Here is a 25,750-nt window from a genome sequence, read left to right as displayed (position 1 = left end):
TCGCTTCTCGTATCCACCGAGGCATACGTAAGCGAGTGTGGCAGGCCTGGTGGCGGAGTGTGTTACAGCTTCAGACTAACAGCCTCCCCCTTTCACCATCTCTCCCACCATATCCTCTACGAATACATTCAAATTCAAAAGGCCAAAGAAGTTTGGGGAGTGACGCCAGATGTTCCAAGCTTCGTATTCAAACAACAACATCCTCTCCTTCTTCTCTTCCAGCTCGCTTTTCTTTTTCCTCACTCATCTGGCCTTTTATTCCTTTTACAGAGCCCCCTCTTTATCCTCTTTCATTTCTGAATTTAATAAAGAAAACCTCATATTTTATTTCTGTTGCTCTTTTCTTTCTTTGTGAAAGGAATTTATTTGCTTTCTCACTCCACATTGCTTTATCCTTCGCTTCCACCCCTCTATTCGCCTCAATGTCGTCTAACTGAACGGTCCATTGACTTTTAGCTCAAACATCTGAAAACTTTAAAAGGAGCAGAAGCTTTGGGAAGAGGGAGAGAATTCACAATCATATCCCTGATATACGGATTGTGACGGATGTTCCTTTCCCCACTCTGCTGATTCATACCGATCTCATTCGGTTTAATTGACGCAGCCACAGTTTCCCAAAACAACAACAACAACAAAATATATATATACATCTTTCTTGCGTGAATATTTTCTTTATTAGCCATCTGGATCCCCAATTTTTCCTATTTATCACCTCCTCTCCCTGTCCCCACAGCCACCACGTTGCTAATCCCCCCTCCGTCACTCTCTCTCTCTCTCTCTCTGAATCTTATTGATTCTCTGCCGGTGTGTGTTTGTTCCTCCTCCTTTTAACTGTCAGAAGCAGATAAAATCTGTCGATGTCCCCCAAACTTTATAAACCCAATCTCTGTCTCCTGCAAACCTCTTAGGGAAAGCTGAGCATGAATCCTTAATATGTAAAGCCAAAGCAGATGGGAACCAGAGAGAAGAGACTGGGAAAGAGAGAGGGGGCGATTATTTGCACACCTTTTCGTTTTTATCGTCTCTCGAGGTTCATGAGTAAGACAAAGTTGTATTAAGGTATTATTCTGTCTCTGTCGACTTTAAAAAAGTATTCAAGCCCTTAATCTTGTCACATGGCACCAAACGTGTGTGTTGTATCATCTCTGTATAGTCTGGAATTTTAATTGGTTGCGTTCACCTTCCTTTTTCTTACTGTCTGACATATAATCAGGCCGAATGTGTTAGTTTGGTGTATGTAAACCTTTGGTTTTAACCATACACTGCACTTGTCCCATCCAGCCTCCACCCATGTGCCCAAACCCACCCCCCCTTCCATGCCCCTTCCTCCTTCTGTCCATTCAAGTATTGATTTAGCTGTCCATGATATGTCACGGTGATGGACAGCTACTAATTGGCCTAATCCAACCCCCAGGGGCATGTAAATCTCTGGCTGATCTGGAAACAGCTGTCCTATTGTGCAAGCAGCTGACACCGAGACCCTGGGGACCCGGAGAGGCAAGAGATGGGGCGATAGAGAGGGATCTGCTCACCTCCAAGAGCCAGTGTTTATTCTTCAGAAATCTTATGGTTCCTGCTGTTCTTACTTCAAATCCAAGGACACACAGCGCCGACATAGCTGCTGTCTTTACATCTTTTAAAGGCTCAACGTGTATTTCAGTTGAGCCTCACACTTAAACTACACCTGCATACAGGAGCATAAAAGACAGTCGGTTGGAGAACTCTGTGGAGTAAAAGACGGCTCTGGCCAAGCGGTCGCACAGACGACGCTCTGACTCAAAGGTCGGCATCATGTCCCCGTCAGAGTGTCCTTGAGCGAAACGCCGAGTGTCTCACGTTTACAGAGGTAGACAGTCGTCCAAGAGAGGAGAGGAGCTGGCCTAAGCACACCCAGATTAGCCCTGCTCTATTGAAGAGGCAAGAGGCAGAACGCAAGGTCTTAGCGGAGGCCGCTAAGCCTTTAAAGAGCCGCCTTCAGCCAGGGATGCACCCCAACCCTCATCCATCACCCCCAAGCCCATTTATTCCCGAGGGGGGGTCACTGTTTACATTCAAATTAGCCCGTGGAGACCTTACGGTACGAACATTCTGGCTTAAAGGCAGGTCACGATCCGCTCATCTGGCAGCCATTAGCCGTTTTTAAGCTTTGAGGCAGATTTTATTCATAATGATAAAGTGCGAACATGGGTTTGATTTTAAGGGAACATGGATTTGACTTTAAAGCTGGAAGGGCTGTCATTAAACATGTAAAGCCCACCCTCAGAGGGCAAAAAGTTACTTTAGGTTTTTTGAGGTTAGCTGTTCAGGGTAGATGTGATTAGGATGTAGGAAAAAAATTAAAAAACAGGAAGCTTGAATGAGTTTTGCAGTATTAGGGCTGGAAATTGGCTTTGAAAGGAATTAAAACTTTTACTGGATTAAATCGTGTTAGAACAAAATTTCCCATGTTTTGTTTTTTTTTAAAGTTTCTAATCAAATATTGATTTTTTAATCAGGGCTGAGATTGCTGTTCTGTGTCAACACAACAATGTGTTTTCTCTCAAAGGTCCACAGAGTCCTGTTAAAACGAAACCATCATAAATAACATAAATATTTCCTGCATATAATGAGGAATTTCTCCAGTGATGTTGAGCTGGAAAATAAACAACTTTGTTCAGGAGACAGTAACGAATAGAAAAGCTGAAATAGCCACACAGAAGTAATATGTAGCTGAACACTTTCTGACTTAACTGTTATATTTTGATTTTCTGGACTTTTCCACATTTGCATCTTTAAACTAATGCCATTTTTTTCAGGGAGGGTACAAAGTATCAAAGGGCTCTCGTCATACTAGAGCCGGGGTTTCTTAAGAATGATTTTGTGCTTCAACAAAGGACTGACTTGTCATTTGTGTTTTTGATTGCCATTAATAGCTATTAATTTGAAATACCTAAGAAAATATAGAAATGTAAGTATTTTGTATGAGAATTAGCAGGATTAGGCAAAGTAACTACTGGAGTGGCAAAGTGTTTCTAACACGATTTGCAGTATGTGCAGAGTATGGATGAACTGGCGATAGGTGGACACATACGCCATTTTGGCTAGATTTAGACCAGATAAGATTTGTACGTTGTTCAGTACAAACCATCACTTTGCTCTTCGCTTTGTTTCGTTCAGAGGATCTGGACCATCAGCTATTGAGAAACAACTGCTTCCTGGAGGCGTGGCTATCATTTGATCAAATGATAGCCACGCCTTCCTGGAGGCGTGGCTAGTGAAGAAAGCTTCACTATGAAACTTATTGAAAATTGTGTGCACTTTAAACACCCCCCCCCCCGCTATGAAGAAAGAAGTGCAGAAATTGAGCTGAATAGGAGAAATTCCACTGAAGGGAAATGAGAGTGGAGCGGAACTGTGTAGGAAGACAATAGTCAGGCTAGACCAGAAGTGGCTTCACGTAAATTTGTATCAATAATATGTGGAAAGGTTTGGAAATACTTATTTCCTTAGATTACAAAAACGTGGCCTTTACCTACGCAGAGAGGAAAAGGAAAATTGATCAGCAGTGTTGCAGACCACTGCACTTATCATGCATGTGTAATGATCCTAATTACTCTTCTACATCACATACCACCCGACCTGCCCTGGAACCACTGACACACCGTCGACATCCCTGACAAGTGGAAGACACAAGACTCCATTGTGGTAAGACATCGTCTCCTGCGAACCGTCCCCTCCCCGTCCTCTGCGTTCCGACTCAGTTCTCGGACACGGTCGCTACTTAATAATAACCCCCCTCCTCGTTCCCCACATGGCCATGCCAGCTCCCCTCCCTCTTTCTCCAGGTTGACACAGAGAGCCTTTTGTTCTTCTGAACGGCAATCTCTTACCTCACTAAGCCTGTAGTCTCAATTTCAAATGGCCTGAGCAACCATAGGAGCTGAGATGAATGACGACCAGATGTTACTTCCTAAATTTAGAGGAATAAAAATATTTTTTTAAGCTTCATAAAAAAAAAAAAGGCAAATAGCGTCTTATTTCTTAATGTTCAACATCAGGAGGCAGGAGGAAGGTGTCCGTAAGCAACTCAACCTACTTTTTTTACGCTAGCGAAGTAAGTCGCTTTGAATAAATGCCTTTGAAAAATACAGCAGTTGAAATATAAATAGAAAATGGAAATCCTCACAAATCAAATATATCTTTTTTTTTCCTCCCTCAAAATGTGGCAGCAATATATTTTCTTAGCTTTTTTTCTTTTCATTTTGAGAAGAAAACCAGGTGGCGTTCAGCTCTTATTGCTCCAAGTCGCAACTAAAAATTGGCACATTGGTTTGTTGAATAAAAGATCAGTGTGTGTTCTGTGAATAAAACATCTGCGCTATTTTCTAATGTAAAAAAAAAAAAACAGGTCAAAACATCAATTTAGGCAGTCATTCGTCCAGCTACCTTTCTATTAATTGCTTTACACTAACAAAAAAAATGACTGTTTTCTCAAAAGAATGTTTTGCTAATTGTTTTGCTGCATGACCAAGCTAACTAGCAGTAGCATGCAAACGGACAGCATTATATTCCGCTGAACTTTATGAATTCGACAAAAAGAACAACATGATTATGAGCCGAGGTTGTCCAGGTTGCCTAGATTGTCTATATTGGAAAATAATCATTCTGACTTCGATTTAAGAAGATTTATCAAGTGTTTGGTATGTGAACGATTAAAATAGGCAGCTTTAGAGGCGATCTAATGGATCATGAATTTTAGCTATTCCATAGCATTATTTCTAACCCCCACAAATAATCAGGATCCACTGTATTACGTTTACTAATCGAGTTTGTACAGAAATATGATACGAGAGGGGTGTAATATGGCATAGCATATCAGACACTCAAAACATTTGTACACACAGCAACTATGATAAATTCTGACTTGATAGCTGGTGGAAAGCTTTCCGATTTGAAATCAAGATGTATTCCTGTTGAGTGTTCTGAACTGCACCTTGAAAAATACAACCTCAGAGACCACATACTACATAACAAATGTCCCACCTGACTTAACTGTCTTCCAAGTCAACAAATTTGGATCTTCTTGTTGAATAGTTGGATTCTGTAATGGTAAAACTCAGTGACGAGGCTAACTATCCATATCAACTGGGTTCTCTTCGTTTTATGCATTCTAACGCGGTAGCAGTCGTACAATGAAGATTTCACAGCATAAAATGAGAAGCACAAATCAACTGTAAATGAATGTGGCACCCAACTTGATCTTGGAGAAGACAGCCATTGAAGAAACTTTTCAAGCAACGACTCTGAACCTCAGTTGATGTTCTGGCCAAACATTTTGACGTGAAACTTCAAAGCTCCATCTTGTGAGCACATAGAACACATGAATGCTTTCTTTGCCTAGTTGCATTTCAAATATGAAACATTGTACTGTTTTTTTTTCACTCCCCTCTTACCTCCCCCTTTGGAGGTACATTTGCTTCTTGTACAGATAAATCAAAGCAACAGCCATGTAGCCGTCATACGTTGACTCACAGAGAGCTTAGAGTTCACCTTCTCACCTTTCGGATGACATGGACTTCTGCCGACAGGCTGCCTGGAATAACTTTTATCTGTTGCTCCGGTGATGCTAACACTCAGGTGGACGCGAATGCGCAAAGACTCTAATGCTGACCTTGCACGATCAGCTTTAGAACTACATATGAAAGCAACATGCAACGACCCCTCATTCCCCCTGCCACTAACACACACACACACACACACACACCCCCCCACCAACACACACACACACACACGCACACGCACACACACACCCACACACGCATACACACACACACACACACGCCTACACACCAACACTGACCTTGTTTGTTCAACCTTGCCACTAGAGTATAAGCAATGTTGACTGAATTTGCTTTTGTAACCGTCACAATAAAAATAGACATGAGGGTGACAAATCCGATGTCACTCTAAATAAGCACCGAAAACTCAAATGTAAAATGACTCAAAGGAACTGCTTTTAAAAATAAGGGTATAATAACCTTAACCCTAAGTGTCTGTCTGCATTTCTCACTAACTACTGCAATATGTTTAAAAAAACTAATTAAGATCCAATGATGGATCAAAATCCCCAAGCAGCAGAGGTCAAACATACCACGTTGGCTATACCACGTTTGTTTGACATTTTACTAAATGTCCTTGGATGTTCTTATCATGGTTCAAAAATCAAAATGAACTTTGGTTTTAATTGTGATTGTTACTTATCGCGTGCATTTTGTACATGGCTACCCTACTAAATTTCTCACTCTGCTATTAAAACCAGGGGGGCCCATTAACCAGACCTGAAGGCAGCTATATCTGCTTCTTTTTCAGCAAAAAAGAAGCGCTACGTTTCACATGCAGCTGCAGACTAAGTCCAAACTTTTTGCCAAGTCGGCCAAAGCTGTCAAGTTCAAAATCTTCCAGGGTCACAAAAACCTGGCTTAGTTTTCAGATTCTAAAAGTTTGTTTTGGTCGTTTTAAATAAACTCATTCTGTTATGCAAGTTGTCTCGTTGAGATCCAAGATATCATTTACAAGAGAGACCTGCTTTGACAAAAGATACGTTTAGTTATATATATGCATTTATAACTAAAAAGAGGTTTGCGTCCCCATTTAAAAAGAAAGAAATTTGGTTTCCTACATTTTTTGGAATTGTTTTCTCTGTTTGTCGAGACAATTTTTATTTGACTAAGAACTGGATATGGGTCAGCATTAGTTCAAAACTGTCAAAGATATATTTTTTTAATTAAGCTTGGAAAGCTGAAGTACAAAGACCCACTATTGGCCGGCATCTGTAAAAACAACCAACCCAGAAGCACCGTTCAATTACCTTGCCATTAGTTGGAAAGGTAAATAAGCGGTTCACCAAGAGTGGAATTTAGGAACACTGCAGCGTCTACGTTGGAGCCAAGACGGTTTCTACTTTCCATATTAACAATACGTTTGGCGTTTGAACCACTACAATAGGCAGCTTTAATCATTTTTAGACTGGGTCTCAAGTACTTATGGTTTTCAGCTTTTCATGGAAAAAGCCTCCCAGTAAATATTTTCAAGTGCAGAGGTTTTACTAAAACAGACACAGAAAGCATAATTTCAGTGTGCTGGCGTGTCACTGCTGTGGCCTGGTTGACAGGAACAGTCTAGTCAGACTGTGCTGCATGGGGCGAATTCAACTCAACCAAACAGAAGGAAGGAACAGAGGGGCAAAAACTGTTGCAATTACATCTACAGGTGCTCTGACAAATCAATCAGCCATTTTATTTCAAGTGTCCTAAGATATCTGCACTAGAAACTAAACCAAATTTGAAACTAAACCAAACTGCCTTGTTGCTGAAATGTGCTAAACACATAAACTTGACTGATTCATTCATGTCCATGGTTAATAATAGTCAACACTTTTACCAAATTACCAACACTGATGCTGAATTAGCAACTTTTCAGACAAAAAAATAGAAATCAGAATTGGCAGGTCGGGTTTTGTAAAGATCGGTGATTGGCCAGAAAACTGCACCCCTAATTATATCCAATATTTACTTTAAACAAGCCGTGTGATGGCCTGGTGACCCGTCCAGGTTGTACCCCGCCTCTCACCCTATGGACACAGGAGATCGAGACTGGATATACATGGATATAAGAACTAAAATAAAAATGAACATTAAAAATGATCGGAATCCAGTTTCCTGGGGGTCCAAAACTTGTACAATGGGGAAGCTTAGCCTCCTAGAAAAAGCTTTTACCCATGATTAGCATCATGGTCGACCACACATGGTTAGAGAGAGGGAGGAGAGACAGGGGAGAATAGGAAGATAATAGGAAAAACTAATAAGAAAAATAAATAATAAGGAGAAAAAATGACATACAAACAAAGAGAGAGAGAGAAAAACTAACAGAATGAGACAGTTGGAAGCAAAAGAAGAAGTTATTATTGTAAAGAGGTCAAGCTTGCTGTGAAGCTTCTGTCCTGAAGGTAAGAAAACAGACTCGTATTTACAGGAGTTGTGTGTGTATGCATGTGTAAGAAGTGTATGAAGGCGCACGGATTAAGGATAACACCTCTGCAGAACCTGTGAGTCACAGGGAAGTTTTATAGAAGGAGGCTGGTTCATTCGTACTTATGAGACTAGAAAAGAGACGTCTGTAATTTGCGCCCGTTTAGCGTCTGGCTAATTTAGCAAACGTGTTTAATGACAACGCAGCAGGTCTCTATTAGTGTTTACGTCACATTGCATATTCATGAGGGAGACTGGCTTGCAATGCATCTGTGCTGCAGCCAGGTTTGTTTCTGGGAACATATTGCTGGGTTCATCCACGTCACAGTAAGGATGAGCACAGATGAGAGGGGAGGGGAGGAGAGTGGGGGAAAAAACTAGAAGAAGTCCAGGAGGGATGGAGGGATGAGAGAGAACAAGAGAGAGAGAAAGAGACAGGAGTGGATGAGAACTGGTAGATAAGTCCCAGTGTGATCAAAGAGTTACTTTGACAGCAGAGCGAGCCTCGCCAGCAGGCTGACTGGTTAATGTTAGAAACACACACTCTCACTTTGAAATATTAGAATATGAGATGGTAAGAGGCTTCATCTTGAATTTCTCTCTGTGACACTGATAAAGTCGGCAAAGGTGGACTGTATTCAGAAAACCCATTTTGAAAAATGAATCACTTTTTGTTTGCAGCAGATACATGCGAAGCATCTGCGTGTTGATGCTTTCATTTCAGTCTAACGCATGTAAGGGGAGTGTAAGGACAACGTCCCCGAGTCTTCATACGCCTGGGCTGCTTACAGATAGAAAAGGGTTATGGTTTTAAAGCCACTAAAATGTTCAATTGTCTGGATTAACGTTCTTTAAGGGTCTTCTTCCTTCCAGCTATTTTCTGTTTGGACAAGTACATCATGCAGTGCTCTAAACAGTCCGGCTAACAGGCTAGCAGCTATTTTATTGCGTAAGCTAGTTTTCAGTTGCTCCATTCAGTCCTGTTGTAATGAACAAAGAAAAACAATAATCAATCTCAGCTTATACCTTTTAGATTTGTAGACCAAAGTACAACAAAGAACTCCAAAGTTCAAAGTTTAGGACTAGGACTAAATACCAAGACTGCTCAGGACCAGAATCTAAATACACATGATGACTGATGAGTTAGGAATTGCTTATAGAGTCTACTAAGACTCTCTCCCTAACTTTCCACCACTCTGAGGATGTATTTGCTTTACTAAGCTCATGGCATGACATTTTGAAAGAAAACACAACTTTGGGAACTGAAAAACCTGAGCGCAATACCACTTAGCACGACTTTAGCTAGCCTTTGTCCTTGGCGCTGATTGGCTGTACCAGCAAGAGCGGATACCAGAAAGACCATAGATGTTAGCTTCTACAGTAGCGCTAAAATGGTTCCACTGAGCTTATTAATTAGGGTATATTTGGGGCCTGAATTATTAAAGTAGCCAATTATAAACGTTTTTAGATGGGACCCCCATCTAATGGTGGGTTTTCAGCTATGGTTCCTAACCCCTACAAATATTGGGAGTCTAGTATTATATCTTCAGTAGATACAACAGTTGCTTTTAAAAATACAAATATATTCTGCATCTTTCTTAATTTTAGGGTGAAACTACTGAATATGTTTTTCTCATCTAAACATTCACTGCTCTTATAACACAATGCTGCTGTAATCAGCTAACCTCTCAGAGCAAAAGACAACCGTCCTGCTGCTTGGAAAATGTAATGCTATGACTCACTTTTCATCTCACTATTTATCCCGCAACAAGTGCCAGAGAATTCCTCTCTGCAGATCGCAAGCTTAAAGATGCCATTGATAATAGTATAAATAATGGAGGAATGGAGCCGTGTAATCTGGCGATTAAGCCACTTATTTTCCCAAGCTCCTCCTCGAAACATGACATGGGAAGAGGCTCGGCGACAATGTGTTGCGCGTTCTGCCTTCCAGCTTCATGTTGAGAGTGCTCATTATGCAGCTATGTCTGTACACTGTCACCCACTTTTGTTTTTCCCCCAGTTCAGCCACAAAAATAGAAAAATAATGGTCAGATAACGCACGCTCTTGACCACACAGAGGTTATGCTTGCGATGCTTTTAGTCTCTGAATTTTCCCACAAAGGAAAACCACCTATCAGCCTGTTTATCTGCATGCTTCTTTATCCACTCCTCTGATGCTGCGCCCTCTATATCATAATCAGATAAGAGCTACGCAGCATTTGCTTTTTTTCTCCCCTCTATGCGTTTAACATCTAGTTTCACCCTGTGTGCTTGTGTCAGCATGCGCGGTGTGAAATTAAATTCCTTGTACAGCGGGGCACACACCTGTTTGGAACAGATCTGCCAGCCACCACCACACACTGAACAGCATGGGCCGAAGCAGATGAGGCGTTTACTGTCTGTCTGTACGGGTCACCTCTACAAATGTGTTGCATCTGCAAAGTCAAACTGCTAAGAATGAAATGAAATAGTTATTTATAAGGTAAGTGTTTGCAGTGGAGGGTCCACAGGCGAACCAATGGCGTTCTATTCTGGTCTTTAAGGATAAACATTCGGTACAGTGGACCCCTGTCAGTATTTTTCTCTAGAATGTAATCCCAAATTTGCCTATGGGCTAATGTTTCACAGATTATTTCCAAAATGAAGTTTGGGAAATACTGGCTGGTGTTTACAAAGTAGCCAATCATTTTCTTTGGTTGGCTGCTACCCCAAGAACAGAGTAAAACGTGTATGATTCTGTGTGAAATTAGCTCAGGATTTTTACACGGTGAACTTTGAGCATATGAGCAAACAAAAATGCCTACTGGTTCTTGGGAAGGCTGAACATGAACATACCAGTTTGTTTTATTGTTACTGCTCCATCCTAGAATACATGTGCAAACTCAGCAATTTGGATTATAATACCCTAATATATTTTGCCTAATAATGAGTCCGAGATTGAGAAGCTGAGACCATTATGAATGACCGCTCTGCCGGTGGCTGGAAAAGACAAAATGAACACACAGCCACGTGCTCGCACACAGTTAATTATTGTACAGAATAATGAGAAGAAAACGACTCATTAAATCTCTCCTTGACCCGCACGCAGAAACTCGCCTCTTTTCCTCTCTGTCTTTCTCTCTCTTGCGCTCACTCTGCTGTTCTTCAGACAAGCTTGTCAAAGCACATGGCTTTTCAGCTGTGAAATATTAATTGGTCTTTAAAAAAATAATAAAAGAAGAAAATCTTAGTGACCCCAATCCGGAGTAATCGCAATGACGACGGAAAGCTAAAGGAAAAAAAAAAAAACAACAAAAAAGACCTTCTAAAATTCATAATTGAGAATTGAACTTTCTTCTTGACCTTCATCTCACACTTGCTCCTTCTCTCATCGCTTTTCATCATCCCTCCTCACTGAAAACAGCGTACCAAAGCACAAATGTGGTTAAAATGATGCATGAAGAAACAAACCTTTCTTTTCTTTTCCCCTCATGTGACTGGTGTCATGAGATCAGCCACCACCTGACAGCACCAAGTGACTGTCATGGAAAACAAATTACCCTTGATAACACAGATCTGCGCCACACGCACATTCCCAAAAAAAATAATTCATTCATTCATTAAAACACCCTTTACGCAGTAGAAACACACGAATACTCAGGATTTTACGTAGAGGCATGCACACGTTCTGCTCTGGTCAATATCGCCTCTCTATCCCAAGTAATCAATTTTCATTGTACTTAGATCAATAACCTGTCGGAGCTGTATTCTGATCATCAATACCGCCAGTCAATAAAATCACTCGTTAATCCTGAATTAACATCGATCGGGGACGGCGTGTTATTGCAGTCGCACCACAGCCGCCGTCCCCTGACGATAAATCCGCACAACCTGGCCCAAGTCGTTCCTTACGCCGAAAAGGTCAGAGAGGAGCAAACGTGGACTGCTTCAGAAGAACCGGCACCTTTTTAAAAACAGAGAACCCACACGCTTTATCTCCAGTGATGGTGTCACTTCGTTGCTCTACGTGCCCACCCACCCGACCCCCGCCATCCCCTGCCTCTGTACAACTCTGTTGTGACTTTGCTTATTGCTTAACGCGGGCGTGGGACAGCTTCACGAAAATATCACGCTGCCGCTTTATCCGATCGAGTCCAGCAAATCCGATACGTTTCCCCGTTTGCTTATTTTTGCTTCGTGTCTGATTAATTTCTTGTCCTTTCTGTGCTCTCATAAGTTGGACTCATTCCCGGCTGTGAAGTAGGGAAGAAAGAAAAAAAGGAAGGAAGGAAGGAAAACACAGGAGAGCATGAACTTCAACTCGTGGGCAGTAATTTCAGGTTGCTCTCACGAAGAACACTGAGGGAATAATTGAAACCACATGAGCACCAGAAAAGAAAGAAAAACATACAAACTTCATGCTAGACGCCACCGAATTTGTAGCCGTCACAGAAATGGGAAGTATGGTAACATGGAAACAATGCTGAGCGAGTAGTGTTGACAAAAAAGAATCAGCAGAAAATCATTTTCTCGCTCTTTTTAGCCGGAGACAAATACGTCTTCGTTTTCTCCCTGTTACCCAGGAGTAAAGGTCAAGAACAATAATTAGCGACTCTGTCATTTAATCTGGCTGAGACCAGAGATTAGAGATATAATCCCACTGCACTGCACTCTGGATGTTATAAATCAGTGTTACATCTACCGAGGCTTTAACCGGTTCAGTTCTAAGTGTGGGTCAGGATGAAATTCTCTCTGTATAAATAAAAATCTGGTTTAATGCAATTTCAAAGAAAAAATAATGCAACATTGTCGGAACGAGTATATTCCTATTGCTACTAAGATAAAATTAAATATTTGTTACTACATGTAACAAAAATGAGTCAATTTAACATATTTATTGGTATTTGGGTCCATATAGAGGACAGCAGGGTGGCACAGTTGATGTTCCTGGAGGAATAAATATTTAATTCTCTTAATCTCATATATAATCTTATTCTGGTAATATTATGAGTATATACTTGCATTATTTTTACTATAATCCTGTTTTATTATGACTTTATTCTGGTAATATCACTGTTGTAATTTTATTACTTTAATCTCATATTATTACAACTTTATTTTCATCTTATTACAACTATTCTTGTATTATTACAATTTCAGTCATGTATAATTACAACTTTATTCTCATTACTACAATTTTATTCTCAAGGTATTGACTTTGATGTACAAATTTATTCACATATCATGACTTTATTCTGGTATTATTACAATTTTATTCCTAATTATAACTTTTTCGTACTATTTTGACTAATATACAACTATTCTCAGAATGACTATTCACGTAAAACTATAACTTACGTCTGGAATTATCTCCACTTTATTCTAGTATTTTTACAACTTTATTCACGTATAAGTAATGCAACTATTTTTGTAATGACTATTTGCGTAACACTATAATTTTATTCTCATATTTCAACTTTGTTCATGTATAATCATGACTTTTTCTTGTATTATTTTTATTTTAATATATGACTATTCTCATAATGACTATTCATGAAACACCACAACTTTATTCTTGTAATATGATTTTATTCTAGTAGGATTTTTTTCTCATATTTGACTATGTTCTCATAACATTATGACTAGCAAAATTAAAAACTTTTTTTTTCTAAGCCTGGCCCTAATACCCTGTTGTACTCCTTTAGTTTACATACTGTGGAAAAAGAGCAGTTGGTTGTTTTTTTCCAGCTACCTAACAACCCTTCGCATCACCATGTGGGGGAGAAGTGATTTGATTTTACTGATCTGTCTGGCATTTTATTTCAAGAACTTTAAGGCCTGTCCAATACTTAGCAAAAAGCAAGAAATTTATCTCTTTGCAAGATCAAGAATGATGCTTCTTTTGATAGGACTTGTGGCATTTCTGTTCTTCCATATAAAGCTTGTTCACATTTTTGCTCAGTTACACCATAGTTATCAGACAGCACATGAAAAAAATAAGATTATGCCTATATGATGTGTGTCAATATGAGGTAAAAGAACTCCCAATCGCACTGGGAGTGGGAAAAGAAAACCAATTTTTAGTTTTGGTAGACCAAGTTAAATCGGTCTATTAACTTGAAGGATAGCAGAATGAAAAATGTCTGTGGTTTTGAAACAGTAACTTTTTGAAAAAGCTTACCACTAACTGGCCTACGCCTATTCTGCTCTAAATAGTCGGAAATAAAAGCAAAACAGAAGCTGCTGTGTAACTGTGACTCTGCTTTCTGTCAGAGCGGTGGACTCAAGATATGGCAGGAAAACAAAATAAAGAACTGCAGCAGCAGAACTCAATTCCCCTTGAAAAGACCCCCCCTCACACACACACACACACACACACACACACACACACACACGTACGCCACCTCCTATCACCTCTCACTGGGAGGTAATGTGAATGTGAAGGTAACAGAAACCATTCACAGTGGACATGCTTATCCAGACAGACTGGATTTGTGCGCGAGTGCGTGTGTATATGAGAGAGAGAGTTCGGGGCAGTTCGTGCAGATTGAATCCTGTATCCCTGGGGAGCCTAACTACCTCTCCATCTCCCTGACCAGCACTCTGAGAGAGGGAGATTGGTAAAGAATTAGAAAGAAAGAGCAGAAAGAAGGAAAACAACCAGAGCAGAGCAACCCGCAGCTCAACAGCTCCCTCTATCGGTACCTGGACAAGGTTCAACACTTCCAGCCGTCTTTACTGTCTGTTCTCTCTCCATCCGTTTTCTTACTCTCACCAGTAAATGTTGCCAGACTTTCAAATGATTGAAAAAGGAAAAGGTTGTTGACTTTTCTTTCCCTTTAAGACATTTAGTCTCAGTCGGTTTAAGACCTCGCTAATTTGGTTGTGAACCCCTTTGAATGTCAGAGCCAGGTTAAAAATAAAAAAAAGACCTAAATTTTAAACCAGTGATAAATGTCAGAATTGCACAGCAAAGCAACAAAAAATAGAAGTAAAAAGTGAAGTTGAGAACTGTTTCTTTTTTCACAAAATACCTTTTTTGTGCAGTGCCTCAGTCAATATTACAGCAGGAATACAGACTGACATGTCGGCTCTTTGCTAACTGGTAGGAATACTGCAGAGTATTTGCCTTGCCAGGTTCTTGAAACAGCTCTTATGAAAAGTAGCAAATCTGATGACATTTCTGTGTTACGCTGTGTGCCCTTTTTTTGTTTTTTTTTCCAACTGAATATCAGCGAAGAATTTGATATGTCTCCCCCGCCCCGCTTTCTTCTGTCATCCAAACAACATTTCTACGTTCGGTTCAGCTTAAACGCGGCGTGAAGATTCGTGGTGAGGATTCCGAAGCGTCTGTCTTGCCTCCAGACGATCACTTTTGCAGATATGAAAAAGAAAACCAACTTCTGCTGGAGCTGTTCTGTCCTCAGATACCTAAGTGGAGACGGACAGCTTCTCATTGTGTTTTTTTTTTTTTTTGTCCAGCTCAGACAGAAACGACTCCCATGCTGGAGAACTGAACGACAGATGTTACTGACAGCAGTCACGCTGCCCTCGTCTTCTCCTAACATCCTGGATGGGAGTCACGCTCTGGTTTTTAAAACCTAAAAATCTGTTTCTCTGATCCCGTACCTTGTTGTTTCTACTCAGCGCACCACATCCTCTAAAATTTATCACATGTCCTGTTTCTGTTTTCTGGCCTCCAGATGCTTACCAAATTACTCCAAACAAAGTCATTTTGGGAGTAAAACCGCAGGAACAAAAATAAGTCAAAGAAGTTGACTAATCTGGGTTTTTCCCTGGTGGAAAATTGCAAATTTAGCTGATTTACTATTCAGGTCTGATTTTTTTTTTTCACCCTTTCTGCCAGGTAAGGCTTGAGATTTAAATCTTGGGGGGTTTTAAGCCATAAACAACTCAAGCAGCAACAGGTTAAAACAGTTTCTGTACATTTTGTAGTGGAGACTTTTTCAGAGACTCAATGTGTTTCTCATCAGCTCCCATCCTTACCAGTACAACATTTTATACTTGACCATCTTTAAAGGTGGATTTGTAAAATAAGTCCAGAAGGAATTGTAGTCAGGAACTTTCACAGTTTTGCTTTGCCATACGAACAGACTTTCAGGTTTGCTGAATGTGACAATAGGTGCCATTGAACATGGGCGTTATGTCACAGTGTTTGCAACCTTGCATCAACTCAAACTCACCTTGGGGAAGTTTCATACCCTATTACAAACAAATCATTTTCTATAATCCACTCACAGTTATCTTTAAGGACAGGTGGCTACACATCACCATAAAATATTATCCACCAGTATTGGTTTTGGCTTTACTTTGTGGCAAATTTTTAATATCCCATAAAGACAGTTGACCCAAAAGGTATCAGAACCCCAATCATTAAAAATCGTATGTACATATAGAAATATTTTCAATTACACGAGCTGGAATTCATGAAGTGACCTAAATTCCAAATGCTTTAAAGCTATCTGTTAGTAAGAAAAAAAATCAAGCCTCGTTGGTTGTTGACTTCGTGAGTTCAACTGGCAGCCAAAATTCAAAGAATCGCAAATGTCAAACCTAATTTTCCTGTCCAATGGATGTTTTGCGATCACACTCACAACAATGGAAAATGACAACATCAGTGCAGGAGAAATCTACAACACGTCCGGCCAATGAACAACACACAGAAAAGCTTTTTTCCAAAGTAATAGGATGCAACAAGTTATGGAAAGATGAAGAAGAAATTACCTTTTTATTCCATCTTAGCTAAGTCTAAATGATGTTATTCATAGCGTAGAAAAGACGTCCACAAGAAGACCGCTGACTGAAATGGGAGACAAGTTGCTAACCACAAATTTGAAGAATCAGGTCATACTTTCATTGTGTTGTATTTGGATGAGTACCTAGAGAATTACAAAGCTTTGGCACATTATAATTTTACTTTAGTCTTCATTTCTAAGGAAAACATGGAGCATAAATCAGCCAATCTGAACAAAGTATTAAAAGAGATCTGTTGTTGAAGAATTCAGTCAGATTTTGTTTTCCTACATTTTTTTCCTAAGCGTTTCTTTGTTTCTGTGTCTCAACTGTTGGCCAAAGCCTTTTTTTTTAATTTGGAAGAGAAAAAAAAAAGGGCTTGCTGGTGTGAGAACCTTCTCGCTCGAATAAAATACAACAGCAGCAAATGATTTTCTCAATGGCTCCCAGCAGACGGGAGCGCAAGGCAGAGTCGGCAGAGGGGAGAAAAGAAGGGGGCAGAACAGAGGGACAGGAAAAGGGATGGGTGGTAAAAATGTGGTGGTGGTGTGTGTGTGTTGGGGGGGGGGGGGGGGGGGGGGGGGGTCTGGGTCTGGTGGCAGAACAGGAGGGGGGTAATTTTCAAACTGCAACTGTGTTTGAGAGACAAAAGGACAGAGGCGAAGCTTTTTTGTTTGTTTGATTTTTGAAAAAATGCTGAAAATGAAGTCGGTGACAGATATTTAAACTGCACAAAGATGGATAACTGCAAACCTTTTGCATCATCACCGTGTGGGGAAACGGGGGCAAAGGTCTGCTCTATATATTTTCTGGTGGCCCCTGTCTAGAAAGTGTCAAATTGGCTGTAATTTAGAAATATGAACTTAGCAGAGGGGAAGTTTTGTTTAGCTTTTTTTTGTTGTTTTTTTTTGCTTTTAAAGGTGGCCACCCTCAACCTACATAACAGTGTAGTGGTCCCCATCTGGTGAGCCCCCGTTCAAAACTTTCTGGCAGTGCCCCTGTTTCCCAAATATCCAGACCAGATAGAAAATTCAAATTGCTCAACAGCAACGGAGGGAGTCGGAGTTGAAACGACTGTCCAATGACCTGCGAGCCAGACGCAGCGCACGAGATTCTCCTGGGTTCCGAGCAAAGACGAAGCTCCAATTATTGAAGTCGATTTTAATACCAAAAATTAGGGAAACAATTGTATGTATTGATCTCAATCCATAAAGCAACTATATATTTTTTTAAAGAGGTCTTCTGTGATATAAGTTGGGTAAAAGCCATAAAAGTAGCTATTTTCTCCCTTTAAAAAAAATCTATATTTTTGCTTCAATGTATTCAAGCCGAATAGGTTTGCTTATTTTTATTACTGGAGGTCCGAATTGAATAAAACTTGTGCGTCGGGGCCGCGGGGAGGCTTCGGCAGAGAGGACGAAGACGCTCACAAAGTTAGTCCAACAGCGACGCATGAAGCCGGGAGTCAAGCGACAATCCCGGCTGTGAGATCTAACCGACACCCGGTGGCCGATACCCGCCACTGATGAATAAAGGCAATTGTTGGGATTCAGATGAAATGTGTTGACCGGATCCCATCACGAACCCTGAAGATTACATCTGCAGTGCTGATCCAGAGTGGAACCAGGATCTCCCTAGCATCCCGGGAACCAAAATGTTTCAACTGGTTTGCGCAATTCCCCCCCAGAGGAGAGGATAAAGCAGCTGAATGGCACGAAGAAATATGCAATAAAATAAAATAAAAAAAACACCCCGAAAAGAAAAAAAAAATCAAGCTGCTTCTTACCTTGAAAATGAAAGATCCCCGTGAGTCTCCAAGGGGATTTTTCCTCCAAAACATACAAGTGGTATTGCTTGTACCAGATGTCCAACACATCCACTTACTGTAAGCCCTGGGTTAACTGTTCTGCTGCTTTTTGGACGGGAAAGGTGAAAAATCAGAGCGCAGGGGCCAACAAGATACAAACAGAACCTTAATAAAAACCCAGCAGGTTCTGAGATGATTATTTTTTTTTACAAAAGAAAATGCAGCCGGAGCAGCCGTGCGTCTGGATAAGGTCCCGAAACTGAAGTGATGGAGAGGAGCGAAGGTGGCAGTGGCGAGGAGGAGGGTGTCCGGGAGCCGAGGTGGTGGGGTGGGGGACAGAGAGAGAGAGAGAGTCGGGGTGGGAGTGGTGGAGGGAATCACCGGAGCATTCCTCCCTCCTTCGGGTATGAAAATCCAGTCCGCGGCGTTCCTCCGTCCTGTCTCCGTCCTCTCTCAAAGAGAGTCAGCAGCGATGTGAAGGAGCCGGAGCGGAGCGGAGCGGCTGCACCGAGAGAGGGAGGCGGGAGAGAGGCGAGGGAAGCTGGGGAGGAGGGAGGAGAGCGAGCCGCGCTGCCAGCCGATGGAGGGCAACCTTCACTCTGGATTAGTTCTCTACACCTAACATGTACAATTTCCCCTCGAAAAAAAAAATGTTGGTACGTATTTTAATGTTTCTGTTCTAATTAAAAATTAAACTCTTGCTTTTCTTTATGACCAAATCAACTCGACACCCCCAGTGCGGCGCTCTGCGGCACGGGGAACCCCAGCAGGAGGGTCATTGATGCAACAGTTGCTTGTCCTAATAGGATGAAAGGGACTCCAAACTGCTACTGAAGATACTAATGGTCTCCCAGGCAGCCAATGAGAGAAGAGGAACAGCGGCAGACTGAGCGGCTATTGGCTGCATGGAAAATAAGCTGTAGTTTCTCTCTCAGCCAATGAAAAAAGGCACAAGAAGAGTCAAATATGATTCTTACTTTCAGAGAGGTAATAAGGGTTAGCACTACTGAAAAGAAATCTAACGTTTTTCCCCAGAATTCTGACTTTTAAATTTTCATAATTATGGTTTTAATTAAAATTCTGACTTTCATCTAAACTTTCTGAGTAGCAATCTAAAAATTCTAAACTTAATCTTACAATTCTGACTTTCTTCTTTTGGAATTCTGACTTTCCCCAGAATTCTGACTTTAATTGAAAACTTAGAAGTGTAATCTAAGAATTCTGACTTTTCCACGTTCAGAATTCTTTCCCTTTAATTTTCTGAATTCTGACTTAAAAATTCTGCTTTTTTCCCCTCAAAATTCTAACTTGAATTTAAAATTTCTGAGTCTTCATCCAAAAATTATGACTTTAATCTTTGGAGTCTGACTTTTATCCACAGAATTCTGTCTTTTTCCCATTCTCACTTTAATTTCAGAACTTTAATCTAAAAAAAATTAGCTTTTTTTGTTTTCAGAATTCTGTCTTTTATCTAAGAATTTTGACTTTCATTTCTGAATTTTGACATTTTTCTCAGAGTTTCAGCTTCGCAAAATGCATTAATTTTCAAACATTTTAAATTTTCCCCATAAGAAAAAGTCAGTGAATAGGCATATTTTATGAAAATAATTTTTAGTTATGTTCCACAGTCTGCAAATAAGTAAATCAGTGAACAGTGAACTGTAAATGGACATCAGATTTCGTGATGGCTTTGGGGGTTTGTTCAAGACAGTTAGTGAATAAACGGTTTCATGAAGACCAAGAAAACGCCTCCATCGTTAGAAAATGGCTGTGCAGTGTCAATTATTGGTTGGTACATCGCAACTCTGACCTCTGTGAACACGTGGAGAGACAGCTAAAGTGTCAAAAGAAAGCCAAAAGGATACTCTGTAACCTTTATTTTTTTATTCTTCAGCAACAAACTGATGCTAAATACAGGGCTGTACATAGGAAATCTGGCTGCTGTAGGCTGCTCTAGGCTGGACAAGAAGTTCACTAGCAGCTTCACCAGCTGGCCTGCTGTAAACCAAGAACCCAACTCCCATCAGACTTGGTCAGCGGCTGATAAAGCCCATCTACTCGAGTCCTGCTCGTACCCTGGTGACTTCAATCAGCCTTTTGACTGACTGCCAGATGCTCTGATGACTGCCTGATAACACTGAAGCCAGTGTTGCAACTCCATGCCCTCTGGTGCCTGGTCCTTGGTAACTGAATAATTTACTTACCCTTCGTTGGCCTGCATGTGCAGCACATTACATCCAAATCGGATTATTCATTGTGGGTGATCAGCTCGGCACTTAACTCTTTTTGGCTGCGACTGTAAATATTGACTAACTCTAATTTCAGTAAGGTGATTAAGGCGTTCCTCTCTACTTAGCTTCTCCATCTATTCACCGATATGCTTTGCTTTAAAATGTTCAACGCATTTTTGAAACCATAGGTACATATCCTTTTAAGATAAATATATTTAATAGGCTTTTGCTGTCTTGATCTCTGGGTTCTCACGGTAAACCGGTGCGGCCTGCTTCAGTCAAATGGCACAGCCAATAGCCTACAATTTCTTTTAGGAATTCAAATTTCCGCCCTGTAATTACCTGGGCTGCACTAATTAAAACAGCCTCTGATACGTAACAGAGGTTAGGATTTAAAGCAGAGCTGCTCAGAGGTTCTAGATTAGGATAATTAATGGTTCTTGAACCAACAGGCATTTGGAGTTAATTGTGCTATTCAAAATAGTTGGCCTCTCATTCTAACTGCGGCACTTTTTCACTCCACTCTAAGTCGGGGATAAATTGTATTGGGGGGAAAAAAGTCACAAAACAGAACATAGATGAATCTTTAAATATACAGCACTGTGGAACGGGTTTTGCTCCTTTCAGAGTTATTCAGTTTTGAAACCTCAAATATATATATTTTTTGCAGATAAACTGTATAAATTTGGCCTTAATGCAAACTGTGACATTTTCGTGCACATAAATGGCCTAAAACTGGCTCAGTGCTGCCCTCTTTGGGCTTCACGGTGGCCACTGCAGTCAAATTTTCCCTCAGCTCGTTTCTCCCTCAAGACAGTTGCTGCAGTGCGGTTGGTGCTTTAACGTGTCACTAACAAAGTAAAAAGATTTGTCGTTAGTTACTTTTCTGAAAAGAAGTTGCTAGAAGGTTCTGAAAAGTCGTTAAATATAGCAACAAAGTTCTAAGTTAGCAATAGTCCTATCCCTGCCCGTCCTCAACCCTCTCCACTCATACCCACACTTGATCACACCCTTCAGTATCTCTTGGCTCCTCCCACTTTGGTGGAATTTTTCGAAAATTGTCTGTGTGCAGGTCATGCTAACAGAGGGAGGTTAGTTACATTTTAAATGTTTCAGATTATCAAGCAAAAACAAGCAAAGAAAACACAAAGTTGTTATCCTAATAGTATAATAGCCTAAGTCATGGCAGCAGTGTCCAAACTAAGACCTTAAGGATTGGCATGTTCTTCCCTCTGTCTAATATTAAAATTAGTGTGGCAAAGTGCAAAAACAGGATAAATCTACGATGCCGTGTTAGGGCTATTGTAGATTCAAAAAAGGAGGAGTACATTTCTGACAAGAAACTCAGAAATGTTCATATTAGCCTCAAAATTATGGAGTATTTTTCTCTCAAATTTTCCATTTTCCAGCACAGAAACTTTCTATTTTTTTCTTGGAACATTTCTGAGATCTGAAATCTCAAAATTTCTGAGTTTTTTTTTTTTTTTGGTGGAAATTCACTCCTCTTTTTTCTACCTATAAAGTCTCTGATACGTTGTCATAAATCTGTAAGGGTAAGAGTAAAAACGTTTTAACAGCACTGCAGTCAAAACAAAATGTGCCACGTTGTGATAATAACCAAACCTCGTTTTTGTCCTAAATGGCAGAAGTATTTCAACAGCCATTGTCTTAAAAAACAATGTATTGATGTTGTTTCTGGTGATATAGAACATGTGGGAACCTGGAACTGGTGACTTTCTGAGTCTTTTAGAAGTACTGACATGACGTAACGTCACTTTTGCAGTTGTACATCTGTCTAAGAAACCTCTTCTGCTGGTTTCCTGGAAAAAAAAAGAAGCTGTTACGCAAACTACAGCTCTTTGAAATATGAAGACGTAAGAAGACAAAAACCCAAGCTGAAAATTGCTCGGCTCAAATTTTAGGCTCTAATGGCAGATGCCTGGAAGGCCCTGCAATAGAGCTGATTTGCACAAGGTACTCATGGGGACTTTTATTCAGATGGCAGCCGTAGATGATAATACATATTTTTATTACAGCATTCACTCGGCCTTTATTACACCAATGCAAAATGACATAATTGGATTCAAATAAAGGGTGGATTGTCGGAAGTAATTAGGAGGGTATATTTGGTCGTAATGAATGAACATGCAGACAGCTGCAGTCTTTTTGCTCATAATCTCTTCATTGCAGTCTTTCTGTTCTGCAGACAGATTTAAATTAGCTCCAATAAATAAGTCAGTATATTCATTAAGATAATTCACACAGTCTTCTAGTCTGGCATTTCCTCTGTGTTATGTTTGAAAGTGCGAAAGAGAAGAATTATTTTTTTTCTTCACTTTTGTTTTAAAGAGATTCTTTTTTCTCCTTATTCATCCCTGATTACAGCGGATTGAACTGTTCCACCAAACATTAACCCAGGAAACACTGGGAATTCACTTTTAAAGGCTGAAATGTGAACATGTGAAATTCTAATGATATTTTGGGGGCATAAAACAAGTTTTAAAAATTCTGTCCTCCATGCGAGCCAAGGCTATTTCCAAAACACAAAACTAAGGCGGAGAAACAATGAAAATCAATGCTAAGAAAAACATCAGAAATATATTTGTTCTGATTGGTATTCTTATACATTTGCTACCAATTCAAAATCAATATAAGTAAATTAATATATATAAATATATATATCTATATCTATATCTATATCTATATATATATATATATATATATATATATATATATATATAGATATAGATATAGATATATATATATATATAGTGTTTTTAAAACAACTTAAGTTAGCATAATTACTTGATTGTGCTATATGCCTGGAAAATACTTAATACTGACAATAAAAAACTGTAATTTGCTTCGTTGAATCCTTCCAACATTTTGCAATGTTTTTTTAATTTTATTTTTGTAAAATGAATTGATGCAATTTTCCAAAAAGGTGTTGCATTCAGGTTCCATGTTTTGACTTTCCTACATCATTTATACATTTTCAATGTATTCAAGCTAGAACTGGATTTTCTTCAACTTTTTGTGTTAGATCGAATAAACTAAAAAGTTGTTAATTATATTCACCAAAAGTTTGAATGGAAATGAACCTAATCAACAGATATCTACATCTTCCAATCTTTGAAATAAAATTCCTTTTTACTTTATGTTTAATCTAATTTTATGTATGTTTAGATTATATTCATGGATTATTTCACTTAGTTCTTTTTATTCCCCAGTGTATTGTTTTTGTTATACATGTACAGCCACCTAGCTCAGACTTATGGATTATTTAGTACATTAACAAATGATGAGATGACGCTTCTTAGGATTTTGGTTGAATGTTTCTAGTACAGATCCAGAGTTTTAGGTCTGACTCTTCTTTCTTTCTACTTTCGTCACACTTAAAGCACACAGAGCCTAATATGCTGTCAATGTTGTCACAGCTTATTTGCAAGTTAATTGAATTAATGTCATGATCTAAGGCAGACATATTAAGAGACATAACTTTGCTAGGACTAAATAGAAAAAGGGAAAAAGCAACAAGAAAAAAGATTGCCAGAAAATCGGACTCCATGGAAGGAGATGAAGAAGTATTTAAGATGCTTAAAAATGTTCTATTTGAATTTCTGAAGCCGGTTTACTTCATTTTTTTCTTTTCCTTTAACAGAGGAGATTTTCTCCGTTTTGACGAATAGCTAAAACATTCCAGTCCACTGGAATAAGCTGATGTGGATCAAATCTGCCCAAAGTCATTTTGTTGAGGAAGCAGAGCTGCTGTACAGTTACTGACGCTACCGAAACTGTTTCCTGCTCCATCGGTCCCCGCTGCACCTCTCAGACTGAGGAAAACCTTTTAATAACCACATGACTACAGACCTGGGACACTTTGAGGATACTCACCAGTCGCATGTGCATGTAATCGTCTATAATGAGTGGATTGTGTACTGGACTTAGAGTATGGTGTATATAGAAATAATGCAAACAAAGAAAAACAAACGTCTAAAATTCTAATGGGGATTCATTGCCAGAAGCCCACGTCTAAAGACATCAGTTAGAAAATATCAACATATTGGTCTAGATTAGCACCTTTTTATTGATTTAGGCGCACTGTGTTGCCTTCTCTGCAGGAAGTCGGGCTTTAAGAAAAGGAAGTCGGGGACATCTTCACTTATTGGCTCAGCTATTTCCTGGTTTCTGTTTTCAGGCTGCAGCTTGACTACTGTGTCATTCAGGTCATCAAAGAAAAGCCATTTACCCTGGTGATGATGAAGAGGAACTGATAAAAGACTGGCTGGACACACACACACACACACACATGCCCGCAGGCTTATAGCTTATCATCAGAGTTTGGAGAGTTTAGACTCAGTCAGCCGCTACATGTCAACAATGATCATTTTAATATTTATTCAGACGGTATGTGGAGCAATCCGCCTGATGGGTGATTGGAAGAGTCAAAGCAAAACTTCAATAAAAATCAACTACAGACCAGGGCTCACGGTAATCGGTGGTAAAACATTTAATTTTAGGACACATGGAAGCCAAAATGTTCTTTCATGTGTCTCAAAAATATAAGACAGCTCCGGTGACAAGGACATACTTCAGTGTGCGTCTTTTTATGTATTCCCAAATGGAATAAAGGCTTCGTGAATCTCAAATGATGTTTAAAGAATCTCTGCTCTGTGTAGTATTATCCTTTGAAGATTTGATCAAGTAGTTTGATCAAGCATTTTAGATTTGGAAATGATCAAATGCCGTCCAGAGTGATTACAACACATGAAAACATCAAAAAGGAAGGTGCAATGCATAGTCAAGTTTACTGGCTTTATTGGCTGGTACCTAGTTGAAGTATACTTGCTGAATGATTTAAACACCTTTATATCATATTTTCATCATATCTTTCTTCTGTGGAGGTGTGTGGTCCAACCTCTACTTCCTCTTTATTATGTGTCAGCATCGGACAAAATGATGCTTTGTGTGGC

General features: G+C 39.8%; 1 protein-coding gene and 1 long non-coding RNA gene across 4 annotated transcripts in view; one reads left to right on the top strand and one right to left on the bottom strand.

Moving 5' to 3' along the window:
* cdh11 (cadherin 11, type 2, OB-cadherin (osteoblast)) overlaps positions 1-18,994 on the bottom strand; it is a 116,030-nt gene extending 97,036 nt beyond the window's left edge. For all 3 annotated transcript variants that reach the window (XM_032553293.1, XM_032553292.1, XM_032553294.1), the window contains exon 1: positions 18,526-18,994. The gene's annotated coding sequence lies outside the window, so the exon portion shown is untranslated. The remainder of the gene's footprint in view (positions 1-18,525) is intronic.
* A 65-nt stretch (positions 18,995-19,059) lies between these two features.
* LOC116713210 (uncharacterized) lies at positions 19,060-20,292 on the top strand. The gene is made up of 2 exons (XR_004337824.1): positions 19,060-19,171; positions 19,284-20,292. It is a non-coding gene; the product is annotated as an uncharacterized LOC116713210 (long non-coding RNA).
* The last annotated feature ends 5,458 nt before the right edge of the window (positions 20,293-25,750 follow it).

Source organism: Xiphophorus hellerii, chromosome 22 (assembly GCF_003331165.1).
Source record: "Xiphophorus hellerii strain 12219 chromosome 22, Xiphophorus_hellerii-4.1, whole genome shotgun sequence".
Taxonomy (NCBI): domain Eukaryota; kingdom Metazoa; phylum Chordata; class Actinopteri; order Cyprinodontiformes; family Poeciliidae; genus Xiphophorus; species Xiphophorus hellerii.
Note: the sequence above shows the minus strand (reverse complement) of the source record. Positions and strands in the feature narration are given on the sequence as shown.